This window comes from Impatiens glandulifera, chromosome 5 (assembly GCF_907164915.1).
Source record: "Impatiens glandulifera chromosome 5, dImpGla2.1, whole genome shotgun sequence".
Taxonomy (NCBI): domain Eukaryota; kingdom Viridiplantae; phylum Streptophyta; class Magnoliopsida; order Ericales; family Balsaminaceae; genus Impatiens; species Impatiens glandulifera.
The window spans coordinates 10286900-10297216 of record NC_061866.1 but is presented as its reverse complement, the minus strand read 5'-3'; the positions used below and the strand labels follow the sequence as shown (position 1 = coordinate 10297216).

Genomic DNA, 10317 nt, shown 5'->3' with positions numbered 1-10317 from the left:
ACTTAAAGATATTATAACTATGCTCATAGACAATGCTAATTCTAATGATTTGATAGATGATTATTTGAGAAGAAGATTTAATAATTGGGAATCTAATATTTTAGATGAAAAATTTCTACATTTTCGTTGTGTTGCTCATATCTTCAATTTAGTTGTAAGGATGGTTTGAAGAATATAGATTTATCTATTGTGAAAGTTCGTACTGTAGTGAGATTATGGATGACAATGGGGTGGTTCGGGTGGAGAATACATTTACCATCTCCGTCCCGTTTTTATTTCGGAAATTTTTTTAATATTATTCCCGCCCATTCAGTTTCGGAGAACGGTACCGTTTATAAAATATTTAAAAAAATAATTATACATTAAAATTATATAAACAGATTTTTTTAATATAATATATATTAAAATTTTATATTACTATAAAGAAATAAACTTACCACTCTTATAAAATATAATTTATAAATAAATATAGTGGTGATTTTATATATTTAATTGTATTTTTATAGTATTCGGGGCAGAAACAGAGTGAAATCGGGGCGGGTTGAGGGACACAAATATCATTCCCGCCTCATCCCCATTCGGTTTCAGGAAAAAATCACCCCAAACGAAGCAATTCAGTTTGATTACTGGGGGCAATTTCAAATTGTCATCCTTAAGTGAGATATGTTAGATCTTCTCCTACAAGACTTCAAAAGTTTAAATCTTGTGTAGAAGAAAAGAAGATTGAAAGTAAAAATCTCGTTTGTTTGGATGTTGAAACAAGATGGAATTCAACATATTTGATGATTGAGTGTGCAAGAAGTTTAAGAAGACATTTAATAACTTGATATTTAAGGACTCTACTTGTCATAAGGAAATAATGAAGGTAGGTGGAGGTCCTAATGATGAGGATTGAAAAAGGGTTAATCATTTCTTACCAATTCTGAATTTTGACGATGAAGGATGTAGGACAATGGCACAACAAATGAAAGTGAAGTGTGATAAGTTGGGGTGACATTCTTAACATCAATTATTTGATATTATCTCTATGTTATTTGATCCAAAGCATAAGAGGCATCTAGTTGATTGGGTAGTGCGTAATTGCTTTGATAATACTAAAAGCACAATCTTGAATTTAAACGTGGAGCTTCTTATTGATGAAATGTTCAAGTTTTACACTTCTTCAATACTACTAGAAGACAAGAAAACAAGTTCTTTTCAAATAGTGCGTTGAAAAATAGGAATGAAAATCATCAAGAAGAAGTTTTGGATTTTGCAAAGTTTTTGACTTGAAGGTTTCAAATGGAGGTTGATTTTGATCATGCTCAAAGAAACAAATCTGAGTTGGATAAGTATCTAAAAGAGTCGCTTGAGAATGATTGTAAGAATTTTAATATTGTGTCAAAGGAGATGTCATATTCTTACAAAGATGGATGTGATACTTGTTATACTTGTGACAATTGTTGCTTCTTAGTCGACTTTGGGTCGCGTCCTTGACTCATTTCATACTTCTTTAACCCCAAGAATAGTTGAGGCCCTTATTTGTACCCAAGATTGGGAATGTACAACAAAGGTCGTGGTAATTGAGGAAAGTTTGGCATCATTGGAGCAACTTGAAGAAAGTTTAATCTTCGGCAACACAACATCATAATCGCCTGAGAAACCTCACAATCACCACCACAAAATCCAATAACCATGATCTTATAACTCCGCAAATTTACAATACTGAAACTGTCATTCTTCATCTTCCCAAACCCTTCTGTCTCTACAACTCTTCTTCCTTTAACCTTTAAGTAAATCGTTAAAAAAATCCACCCGATTTACAAAATCACCTCTCGTTACAACCCGATTCAAAATCCTAAAACCAAGGTCGGTTTTACCCTTTACGCATAAGCCCTCGATAAAAAAAATCCGTTAGCTCATCACTATCAATGATCCCTTTCAATCTCTCGGAGTTCAAGAATCTCACTGTCTTCTTCTCGGCTTGCACTAAATAGTGCCATGATGAAAGACCTGTAAATGCAGATTTCAGGGACAATTGTCTTTCTCATTATTTTCTTAAACAATTTCTCCGCTACGTCCAGCCTTCCAAAACTGCATAAGGAACGAAATAAGCCTCGTAAACCATAATCGAGGGAATTAAGGACTTGCCACTCGACTGAAAGTCTGAAACATCACCCTTCTTCGCTCTTTCAAGGAGATCTCTATTCTGAAAAGATAAAGACTGTTCATCATTTATGAGCTTGTTGAAGAGCTTATTTGCCTCCCTAAACCTACCTGATTTGCAAAGAGCATAAAGAAAGCTTTCATGTACAGAAATATATATCTGTCAATTTGTTCTAACTAGTTTACTCAAAATGAAGTCAGCTTCTTCGATATTCCCATCCCTACATAAGCATTTAAATGTAAGAAAAATAACTGAAATCATCAACGTTAACATCATAATCATTCATTTCTTGAATGATTTCTTTAGCCAACAATCCTTCATCTCTACATAAGCATCGAAATGTATCTAGGAACTCTTTATTTTTTAATCTAGACACAAAATCTGAACATGATAATTTGAAGAAGTAACCAATTAACAAATCTTAGCTCTCATATTTCAACTACACCTCAAGAACAGATCTTCTGAATCAGAGATTTATTAACTTTGCTTTCAGTGCTCTAACTTATATTAGGTTTTCGTAAAGAAAACCTGGAATGAAAATCAGAAACTATTGTGAAGAAATTTTATTAACAGAGCTCCAAATAATTATTACATCAGCCAAAAACCATGAAATGAGTTGGATGTAATACTCACTCCTACATTCACCATCCATTAGACACTCAGAAAGGTATAGCTGGGATTGTTGGTTTGCAACTATGCAAGGAAGTCACTGGAATGTTTATACGAGGTGGCATTGTTTGTCATTTCATCCTTCCACCAAAGAATATTTCAGAAGTTATAGCAGCAGTGAGCTTTATTTTTTCTTTTGAATTCAACAAAAGAGAATAATCCATCACTCTAATATGTACTATCAGCCCAAGTAGTTCATGAAAATATCAAAGGTTTGTTTTTCTTTGCCAGAGGAACTAAATTTAACTAACAAAATGATTTTGATATCTTAATTTCAACCCTCTTCCAAAAGAACTTACTCTAACGAAAATCCAAAAAATATCTTACAACCCATCATCATATTATCAATATTGAAATCCAAAAAATATCTTACAACCCATCATCATATTATCAATATTTTACCTGTCACAACTTTAGCTTTTCCCCATTCCCAAAGAAAAATAAATATACAAGTTTTCATGCCATTGATTTTTTAAGAGAAAAACCCCCTGCCCCTAAAGAAAAGGATAAAAGCCTAAAAATAGTATGAAATAAAGAAGTCACTGTCTCATTTTATCATTTATGTTTATGAAAATGATCATATATGTTGTGAAATAAGATGTTTTTGAGACAAATAAGATGTAAGAAACAAACTGACACAGTCCGGAACATTTTTGTTTCCCATTTGATCATAAGGTGAGATAGCTGCTAATTTTGGTTCTCAAAATAGACCTTAGCACAGTGGCAAAGAGCCAGATTTTGACCTATGGTCAGGGGTTCAAATTACCTCCAATTGAGGCCCATTCAATTTGTGTTCTACATGGAATAGTGGCTTTCATAAAAACCCACCCAAGTAATTAAAAAATCATAATTAGAACTATTGTATAAAATTTATAACTGTAACATTAGCAAAAGAGCAAGGAAGGAAGGAATAGGTTTCATACACATTGCAACATGAATCACCTACGATATGCTAGAAAGTTATCATCTTCGTTAATACTAATAATGCAAGATAACCCAGAGTCATGAAACAGCTAATTGAAAGAACTTCTTGCAATGTAGATCAAGATGAACTTACCTGTCTCAAATGTATTGGCTATGTTAAGCTCCAAAGACCACATAGAACTTTTAAATGATTTAACCTTCTTGAGATCATTCTTCTTTAAATTATGGTCTGAATTTAGCATCTGGGCATTTGGTCTAGTGGTATGATTCTCGCTTTGGGTGCGAGAGGTCCCGAGTTCGATTCTCGGAATGCCCCACATTACTTTTTGAAAAATGAGGTTTATGTTTTTTTCTTAGCTCAAGTTGTAATTTTAGAACATTTGCACCATCTAGATGACAATCTGTATTAGACCTGCAGGCAGAAAAATAAATCTAAGTAATTGAAAAAACTAGGACAAATAATAAAATCACCCATTTCTCAATGTTAAATTTATAATCTTTCTTTAATTTTTGGTACAAGTCAAAACAGATATACAAGTCAACAAAAACCATACTTGTATGAAAAGAAAGAAAAAAGAGAATAGGGTATCCATTCTAATAGAACTCAATAGACACCCAACAACCAGTTGAATAGGGTATCCATTGAACAATGGTACACATGACAAAAGAATTTATTGAAAAGATATCCTAAAAAACATCACAATACAACCAAAGGCAAAATCATCTTTTAAAATTTCACCCAGAAAAGATGTACCAGGTATTTAACTAAAATCAAAAGTGATGTGTATTTAATGTTAAAAAGAAATATTGTTGCTACTGTTGAACATTTGGATCCACAAACATATCATTTTTATCCACGAGTATATTTAAAAAAATTCCGACCTGCCGGATTCGAACCAGCGACCTAAGGATTAACTGTTTAACAACAACTACAGTCCTCCGCTCTACCAACTGAGCTAAGGTCGGTTTGGCTTATGCAATCTTATTATCTATTGAAGATAGATATATTATTAAAATTTTAATAAATAATAATCAAAGTCTACTTAAAAACATAAGGTATATTATCCAGATCCAATCAAAACTTCAATTAACCCAACAACTACATTGTGAGACAGCATATTGACGATTAGATGATGAGAAAGTTATCATTTTCCACTGAACCTGTATTACCAATAATGCAAGTTTTATACAATTCTGTAAATCGAAGCTGCACATCAGACACCTAGAATAACTTCTTGAAATGTAAATAGAGATCAAGTTACCTGCAGCTTATATTTACAAAGACCATACAGACCTTTAAATGAATGACTAATTTGTAAGTCTCTTGAGAACACTATTAGCTCAAGTTCTCACATGAGCATTTAGTCTTAGTGGTATGATTCTTGCTTTGGGTCCTGACTTTGATTCTGGGATGACCCTCCAATCTTTAGACAATTCAAATGCAGCCAAACACAAACTCTAGATATGTTCATATTCAAACATGCACACAAAATCCCGCCTTCTAAGGAGAAAACAATAATCCATTTTACCTTGAGTTTAAGCGGGAGCCATGGCTGTGGGGTGTCAGGCTAGTTCTCCTTTAATTCCAAAAAAAAATCATACAATATTCTTGTGATATTTAAAAAGAGTTGACAGCAGAATCTAAACCAATTAAATCAGAAATTCAAATACTTGGAGATAATAAAAATAACTAAGAGAATATTTTCATTATTGTGTGACAACAGCGGTGCTCGGTCACAAGTACTCACAAAAAACTCAAAGGCTTGCATTACTTGGATAGTGGGTATATAATATTCCTTCAGATTTAGTAATATAACTGAATATGACAATTCTGTGTAGCAAAGGAACAAGAGGAGTAATCAAATCTGAGTGGATACAGTAATAGAGTTGCAATCAAGGGTATGCTAGCAACTGAGTTATTTGCAAAATGTTTGACTAGTATCATATTATCAATATTTCCCATTTTAATCTATAGGGTGAGATAGCTGCTAATTTTGGTTCTCAATAGACAGCACGGTGGAAAAGGACAATAATTTGACCTATGGTCAGGAGTTCAAATCACTTCCAATTTGTGTTCTACTTGGATAAGTGGAACTCATAACAACCCACCCAAGTCATTCTAAAATCAAAATTAGAAACTATTGTATAAAAGTTATAACTGTAACATTAGCAGAAGAGCAGGGAAGGAAGGAATTGGTTTCATACTCATTGCAACATGAACCATCCTAAGATATTCTAGAAAGCCATCGTCTTCCTTAAAACTAATAATGCCAGATAACCCAAAGTCATGATGAAATAGCCAATTGAAAGAACATCTTGAAATGCAGATCAAGATGAACTTACCTGCCTCAAATGTATTGGCAATGTTAAGCTCCAAAGACCACATGGAACTTGTAAATGACTAAGGTCTAAGCTTCTTTACATTATAGTCTGAATTTAACACCTGGGCATTTGGTCTAGTGGTATGATTCTCGCTTAGGGTGCGAGAGGTCCCGAGTTCAATTCTCGGAATGCCCCAACCCTTGTGAAACAATTTTTCACACAATGTATCTAGGAACTCTTTATTTTTTAACCTAGACACAAAACCTGAACATGAGATTTGAAGTTACCAATTCAAAAATCTTAGCTCTCATTCCATCTACACCTCAAGAACAGATCTTCTGAATCAAGGATTTATTAACTTTGTTTTGAGTGCTCTAACTTATATTAGGCATTCTTAAAGAAAACCTGGAATCATAATCAGAAACTATTGTGAAGAACTTTAATTAACAGAGATCCAAATAATTATTACATCAGCAAAAAACATGAAATGAGTTGGATATACATCCATTAGATACTTAGAATGATATAGCTGGGATTGTTTGGTTTGGAACTATACAAGGAAGTCACTGGAATGTTTATTCGAGGGGACTTGTTTGTCATTTCATCATTCCACCAAAGAATTTTTATGAAGTTTTAGCAACAATGGGCTTTATTATTTCTTTTGAATTGAACAAGAGAGAATAATCCATCATTCTAATATGTACTATCAACCCAAATAGTTCATGAAAATATAAAAGTGTTTTTTTTTTTTGCCAGAGGAACTAAATTTAACAAAATGATTTGATCCACTTCTCAATTTCAACCCTCTTCCAAAAGAACAACTCTAACCAACTGATAAGATGTTTCAAAACATTAAAATCCCAAAAATATCCTACAGCTCATCACATATTATTAATATTTACATATCATCACTGAAGCTTTTCCCTATTCCCAAAGAAAAATAAATTTACAAGTTTTTTGTGACATTAATTTTTGCAGAGAAAAATCTCCTGCCCCTAAAGAAAAGGATAAAAGCCTAAAAATAGTTTGCAAAAAAGAAAGAAGTCAAAGGTCTCATTTTATCATTTATGTTTATGAAAATGATCATATATGTTGTGAAAATAAGATGTTTTTGAGACAAAAAAGAAGTAAGAAACAACCTGACAGTGCACAGTCGGGAACAATTTTTGTTTAACATTTGATCATAGGGTGAGATAGCTGCTAAATTTGGTTCTCAAAATAGACCTTAGCAGTGGAAAAGAGACAGATTTTGGACCTATGGTCAGGGGTTCAAATCACCTCCAATTGAGGCCCCTTCAATTTGTGTTCTACTTGGAAAAGTGGATTTCATAACAACCAACCCAAGTCATTATACAAACATAATTAAAAACTATTGCATAAAACTTATAACTGTAACATTAGCAAAAGGGCAGGGGAGGAAGGAATTGGTTTCATACTCAGTGTAACATGAACCATCCTACAATATTCTAGAAAGTCATCATCTTTCTTAATACTAATAATGCAAGACAACACAAAGTCATGAATCAGCAAATTGAAAGAACTTGAAATGTAGATCAAAATGAACTTACCTGCCTCAAATGTATTGGCAATGTTAAGCTCCAAAGACCACACACATATAACTTTTAAATGACGAAAGTCTAATCTTCTTAACATTATTGTCTGAATTTAGCATCTGGGCATTTGGTCTAGTGGTATGATTCTCGCTTTGGGTGCGAGAGGTCCCGAGTTCGATTCTCGTAATGCCCCAAGTTTTGAAAATTGATATTCTTTTTAGAATATTTACACCATCTGCATTAGACTTGTAGGCAGAAAAACATATCTAAGTAATTGAAAAAGCTAGGACAAGTATTTCCGCAGATGTCGTGCCAAGTGTATGAAAAGAAAGAGGAAAAAAGATACACAAGTCTAATGAAATTCAATAGAAACCCAACAACCAGTTGAAGAGGGTATCCATTGAACAAGGGTACAAATGACAAGAGAATTTAATGAAAAGATATCCTAGAATACAAATAATCACAATACAACCAAGGCTAAAGCATCTTTACAAATATTACTTAGAAAAGATGTATCAGTTATTTCATTAACATCAAAAGTAAAGTGCATTTAATGTTACTGAATGAGAAAGTTATTGGTTAATAATTTTAATGAATGACCAATGTCTAAGCCTCTTGAGAACATTCTTCTTTACAGTATTAGCTCAATTTTACTTATGGCATTTGGTCTAGTTGTATGACCTACCGTTGAATTCTTTTATTCCTCTTACATCCAAGGTTCAAATTGTCTTTATATACCATTTACACCATCTTTATGACAATATGTATTACAATTATGGGCAGAAAAACAAATCTAAGTAATTGAAAAAACTAGGACAGTAATTAATTCACCCGTTTCTCAATTCCACATCAATAATTTTCCTTTAATTTTTGAACAGATATCCAAGTCAATCTAAAACATAACTTGTACAAAAAGAAAGAAAAGAAAAGATGTTCAAGCAGGTCTAATTAAACTCTATAGAAACCTGACATCCAGTTGAGGAATCCATTTAGCAGTTGGTACTTGGTAGTCATTTGCCAAAATGGAGCAAACTATAGTATTTACCTAGTTAGGTGCATTATTTTTTCCTGAATAGAAAGATTCTTGCCAGTGTTCAATGTTATGAAACCAAGGTTTGTTCTAAACATAAAACAATGCTTCAAGTCACCAGCCAAATAAAATAAATTTGAACCTGGATCAAATTCAAGTGATAGATTATAAATAAGGTTCCACTAAAAGAGCCTGAATATATCAGCATCAAATAAGCATACAAGTACATCACTCTTTTTTTTTGTGTCAAAACTGGGATCAGATCTAGTCAAACAAATCTAATATTTAAATATGGATTTCTCTTTTGAAACCCTGTCCAACTTAAAATGCATGACAATAATAATTAACAACTCAAGAAAGAAGGAAAGTCAACTCAAATAGAGAGAAATATATTATCAAATTATTAACTATATAAGAAACATGGCATTTGGTAAACATGCATCTGTGTAACTAACTCACTTATTTCTCAATGTTATATTTATACTTTTTCTTTAATATTAAGAACATTTGTTATATGTTATGATAAAGTATGGTTCAAATACAAACATCTGTTCAAATATTACTGTCAAACGGTATAGGTTAGCATGTATCGAATAAAGGCAATGTTACTACAGTTATTCTATTAGCATAAAATAAGCTTGTGACAGTCAGGAGTATGAATGAATTCATCAGTGATTGTCTAGTCTCTCTCCCCCCTTTCTCGAGGTCTCATACCGTTTTATATTGTAAACCCTAACTGTTATCAATAAAACTTTTGCTACAATTACCTAGAAAAGATGGATCGGGATGGTATTAATTTGCCAAGATGGAGTAGACTAGAGCATTTAGACATCAAAAGTAAGGTGAATATTCATTTGAATCAAGATATCATAAATGCTAACAAATCACTTGAATAAGCTATCAGTTGTGATAGTGGTGATAAATCTATCTTGCGACTAGTTATGGAAGGGAATTTACCAAAGGAGAGGAAAAGTAGTATCAGACTCGTTCCAGTAGGATAGCTCCGTGAGTCGTCTACCACCGCATGCTTCTCAACGCCGCCGTGGGAGAGAATATGGAATTACTACTAGCTAGGTTATGAGTAATATAAATATGGAATTAATTATTGAGAAATGAAATCTAAAGTATAAAATGATTAATATTTAACGGGAAAATTCACAATTATTATTGATAGTTTAAATATTCAAATAAATAAAACTCAAAAAATTAAAATATATATATTATTATACCTCCAAAACCTCTTCTACTTTTACATAAGCTTATAACAAAGTTATTATTAATATACAAAATAATTTAAATATAAAATCTTGATGGTTGTTAACTATTTTACAAATTCTTTTATAGTTTTAAAATTATCGAATCTATTTAAACATTTTTTTTTATCAATTGATCTATTTTGTCGTGTCCATAACTCCTCAAGTCAGGTGTCTACAATTCGTGAGAGATAGTGTCAGATTGCGCCACGTCATTCCCTTTAAAATTCTCTATTACAAATTTCTTTCCCAATCATTTCTTTTTTTGAAATATTTTTAGATTTTGATTATTTCCAATTTTCTTATTAAGATGTATGTTCCTAAACGATTTTATAGTCTACATTATAGGCATTTACTATAAACAGTAAAATCATGATTTATTATCAGAATTAGGCATAGCCCCTTGATCTAGATTAAAAA

General features: G+C 32.3%; 4 non-coding genes across 4 annotated transcripts; 3 read left to right on the top strand and 1 right to left on the bottom strand.

Annotated features, from left to right (window-relative positions):
* Positions 1-3983: 3983 nt before the first annotated feature.
* Positions 3984-4055, top strand: TRNAP-UGG. The gene has a single exon. It is a non-coding gene; the product is annotated as a tRNA-Pro (tRNA).
* A 560-nt stretch (positions 4056-4615) lies between these two features.
* Positions 4616-4705, bottom strand: TRNAY-GUA. The gene is given in 2 exon segments: positions 4616-4651; positions 4669-4705. It is a non-coding gene; the product is annotated as a tRNA-Tyr (tRNA).
* Positions 4706-6184: 1479 nt separating this feature from the next.
* TRNAP-AGG lies at positions 6185-6256 on the top strand. Its single transcript has one exon. It is a non-coding gene; the product is annotated as a tRNA-Pro (tRNA).
* A 1479-nt stretch (positions 6257-7735) lies between these two features.
* Positions 7736-7807, top strand: TRNAP-UGG. The gene has a single exon. It is a non-coding gene; the product is annotated as a tRNA-Pro (tRNA).
* Positions 7808-10317: the final 2510 nt, after the last annotated feature.